We start from the raw sequence: 4,776 nt of genomic DNA, 5'->3' as shown, positions 1-4,776 counted from the left end.
AGGAAAGGTGCGACATACAGCCCGACTACCAATCCCAAAGTAGCGGCGCAGACTTCTAGTCGCAACCCAGCAAGCTTCGGGATTGGCTGGCGTGGGTACGGGCAGATCCAATCGGCTAGCAGCGCGGGCACTGACACTGGGCCCGAGCGCAGACTTAGGTAGCGCTGACGAGAACTGCAGTCCGTGGCTTCGTACAGGTAAGAGATGGGCAGGGGAGAGCGCCATAACCGTTGAAGCTTGCCGCTGGGGCTGGCAGCTCACAGGAAATAGAGATCTAGCCCCGAAGGTGGGACCCTTCTCGCTGGGGAATTTGATACCTGACACGTCCAAGCCGGGCCTTGGGTCTTCTTTTTGGCTTCCAGCGCAGACGCCAGCTCCAGAACCCCTCGGATTACCAGAGAAAATGGAGGGGTGGGGATGGAAGGAACTGGTTAACTTGCATTTCCCTTCAAATGCTCCAAACATTTCTTCTCTCCCAACCTTCTTTATTCTCTCACACACTTTCTGAAGAAGGTGGTGAGTGCTTGTTACTCTTTCGGGGTCGGGGGGTGGTGGTGGTGGATGGAGAACCAGCCTCCTCAAGTAACCTACCACGCCAGGTCTGGTTACCCTTCTGTCTTCACTTTGGCCTAGAATTTCTCTTAATAGTCATCTGGGCTCTTTCTCCATCTTCTCCTCCGTCTTTTTTTCTTATTATGGTAAAAAAAAAAAACAAAACCCACATAACATAAAATTGACCAACTTAATCTCTTTTTTTTAATCAATTAAATACAATATGTCAAAATGACCTCCCTAAAGCACTGCTTTCAAAAGCCTCTTGGTTGCCAATTTCAAACCGGGTAAATCACTTCTCTACTTTTGCCGTGAGGAGGGCACCAGATGCAGGGAAAGAACTGCCCATAGTAGACACTTTTTTTTAAAGTTTTTTTTTCTTTCAAAGGTTCCCATTGTTTGACCCGTTCTACCTAGGAAGTCTCACTTGTTGTCTGCCTTCTGCTCTAATCAGACCACTTTCATTTGTGTCTCATAGATTTGCCTTGCGCGTTCTTGCTTCCCAGTCTTAGGTTTTTATGCTTGAAAGTACCTCCACAACAATATAACCTTCACCTTTACACCTCATCTTTCAGAGACCATGACAATAATAATGAGGCTGAAGATGAAAATAATAATAGTAGGGAGCTAGTTGACATTTATTAAGCATTCTCAGGTACTAATCCCTTTCTTCTTCCAGGTAGGTTTCTGTTGTCTTCACTATCTTGAATTCTTAAAGCACTTGCAGTCTGTGTTGTGTAATTTACCACTTCATAGCACTTCTAACTACCTGAAATCATGTCTTGTATTTAGTTGCTCGTTTATAGTGTCTCTCCTTAGTGAGAGTGTAAGCTCCAGGATGACAGACTTTTTCACCTACATAATAGCTATAGCAAGTGTCTGACAAATGGCACACATTAAGAACATGTTTATTGAATAAATTAATACATCTTAGAATTATATGAATACTTTCTATTTACTTCGTATATATTAATCTTTTCTAAATTAATAGTATTAGTTTTGTTCAGTTGGTGTGGCACAGGATTATCCTTAAATCTAGTGATAATAAATGGTTAGGTATTGTAGTCCTAACTGGGGACCTCAAAAAGTTCCTTGTTCTCATTTAAAAAAGAGGCCGGGCGCGGTGGCTCACGCCTGTAATCCTAGCACTCTGGGAGGCCGAGGGGGGTGGATTGCTCAAGGTCAGGAGTTCGAGACCAGCCTGAGCAAGAGTGAGACCCCGTCTCTACTAAAAATAGAAAGAAATTATCTGGACAACTAAAATATATATAGAAAAAATTAGTCTGGGCCGGGCGCGGTGGCTCACGCCTGTAATCCTAGCACTCTGGGAGGCCGAGGTGGGCGGATCGTTTGAGCTCAGGAGTTCGAGACCAGCCTGAGCAAGAGCGAGACCCCACCTCTACCAAAAATAGAAAGAAATTATATGGACAGCTAAAAATATATATAGAAAAAATTAGCCGGGCATGGTGGCGCATGCCTGTAGTCCCAGCTACTCGGGAGGCTGAGACAGGAGGATCGCTTGAGCTCAGGAGTTTGAGGTTGCTGTGAGCTAGGCTGACGCCACGGCACTCACTCTAGCCTGGGCAACAGAGTGAGACTCTGTCTCACAAAAAAAAAAAAAAAAAAAAGAAAAAATTAGTCTGGCATGGTGGCGCATGCCTGTAGTCCCAGCTACTCGGGAGGCTGAGGCAGAAGGATTGCTTGAGCCCAGGAGTTTGAGGTTGCTGTGAGCTAGGCTGATGCCACAGCACTCTAGCCTGGGCAACAAAGCGAGACTCTGTCTCAAAAAAAAAAAAAAAAAAGATAGGTTTAAGGAAACAAAATGTGGGAAAGGAATAAAGTTAAACACTTAAATGTGTAGGCTTTTTTTTTTTTTTAAATAACATATTTATTTCTCACAATTCTGGAGACTGGAACTACAAGATCAGTGTGCCAGTATTTTCTCTATTCTGTTGAGGGCCCACTTCCTTCCAGGTTGCGGACAGCTCACTTGTATGCTCACATGGTGGAAAGATCAAACCCTTAAATGTTTCTATTTATTTGTATCCTAATGTGACATTGAATTGCCAAGCCAGCTAATTTGTTGAATATCTACCCTGACACAAACACTGACACACACACACACACACACACACACACACGGGCAGAGTTTTACATTATTCATATTGATAAGTATTTTAGTGGTCAGTATTTTGCAAAGTTGAAAAGATCAATTTGCACTTAATTTCTGAGTTAAGGTATATTTAAAACAAATATTTATTTTTAATGTTGGACTTTTTTGCTTAAAAATATTCTAAAATTGTTAATGACTGGTTTTGGTTAACTATATCTTAGGGGTATAGCAAGTAAGATGTTTAGTAAGATGTTTAGCTTTTTACTAGTTGACATTCAGATTGTTAGTAGTAATTTTATTAGCTAACACTGATAAAGCTCTTTTATATGCTAGGTACAATTCTAAGAGCTATATATATATATATATATATAAATTCATTTAATTGTCATAATAACCCTATGGAGTATACAATATTATCTTCATTTTACAGCTAAGGAAACTGAGGCACAAAAAGTTTAAGTGACTTGCCCAACTCTTCACAGCTGGTAAGTATCAAAGGTGAGATGTAAACCTTGACAATCTGGTTGTAGAGTTCATATCTTTAAAGTTTTTTTTTTTTTTTTTTTTTAAGTAAGTGAGCCTGGGTACAGTGGCTCATACCTGTAATCCCAGTGCTTTGGGAAACTGAGGCAGGAGGATCGCTTACGGCAAGGAGCTTGAGACCAGCCTGCACAACACAGCAAGACCCCATAAAAAAGTAGCCAAGCATGGTGGTATGCACCTGTAATCCAAGCTACTTTGAAACTCTCATGTTTCAGGTTGCAGTGAGCTGTGATCATGCCACTGTACTCCTGCGTGGGTGACAAAGTGAGACTCTGTCTCTTAAAAAAAAAAGCAGCTATAAGCGTACTTGTGTAGACTTTCACAAATATATTTATAGCCTTATTCCTAGGAGCAGAATTTCTAGGCTCAAAAGAAATGCCTTTAAGATTTGATTTGTATTACTTATTATCCTACAAAAATGACTGGTCCACCAGCAGTGCATGCCTCTTGTCTAACACACTTGCCAATATTGTTTCTTATCCAATTTTACATTATTGCCAGTCTGAATGAAAAATAATGCTTGTTTAATTTGCATTCTCATGAATTATATGTGAAGTTAAAAATGTATTTTTTTGCATAAAAGAGGTATTTGTTATTTTTTTTCTTTGAATTCCCCATTTGTGTCCTTGCTCATTTTTGTTAGATATTTTTTCTCCCTAAATACTATTCATTTTATTAAAAAGAATGAGGGAGAGTTATATAGGCTGAAATGTACATGGAAAAAAAGCAGTACTGTGTATAAAATATGCTTCTATTTGGATTATTCTTTCTCCTTGATTTACAATGTCATCTCTGTTATATGTCATGTGTCCATACATATGTGAGTCTAGTCAGTCAAGAAAGGCTTTGTATTGTGTTCCATTGTTCAATTGGCCTATTCATGTGCCAATTCTACACTGTCGTAATTAGTATTGTTATATAATGAATTTAGTATCTGGTAGGGTAAGTCCTCCCATCTTTTTTCATGAGGGTCTTAGCTGTTTTTGGCCCTTTGTACCTCATATAGATTTTAGAATTTGCTTATTAAGTTCTACAAAAACAAACAAAAACTTTTAGGAGATTTTTATTAAGGTTCAGTAGATCGACTTGGGGAGAATTAACAACATTACAGTATGAATCTTCCAATCTATAAATATGTCATATCTTTCCATCTATTTGGATTTTCTATAGAACTTCTTTGTTAACAAGTTATTGATTAAGCAATATAAAATTTGTAAGTTCCATATAAATAAAAATATTTGGGGGGTTATTTATTCTAGTGTGCATTTGATGTTGTGAGGTAGACTTCTTCATCATTTTTTTTTTTTTTTTTTTGAGACAGAGTCTCACTCTTGCCTGGGCTAGAGTGCCATGGCATCAGCTTGGCTCACAGCAACCTCAGACTCCTGGGCTCAAGCGATCCTCCTGCCTCAGCCTCCCTAGTAGCTGGGACTACAGGCATGTGCTACCATGCTGGGCTAATTTTTTTCTATATATTTTTAGTTGTCCAGCTAATTTCTTTCTATTTTTTTTGGTTTTTTGTTTTTTTTTTTTGAGACAGAGTCTTGCTCTGTTGCCCGGGCTAGAGT

The sequence above is a fragment of the Eulemur rufifrons genome, chromosome 17 (genome assembly GCF_041146395.1).
Source record: "Eulemur rufifrons isolate Redbay chromosome 17, OSU_ERuf_1, whole genome shotgun sequence".
NCBI classification, from domain to species: domain Eukaryota; kingdom Metazoa; phylum Chordata; class Mammalia; order Primates; family Lemuridae; genus Eulemur; species Eulemur rufifrons.
Note: the sequence above shows the minus strand (reverse complement) of the source record.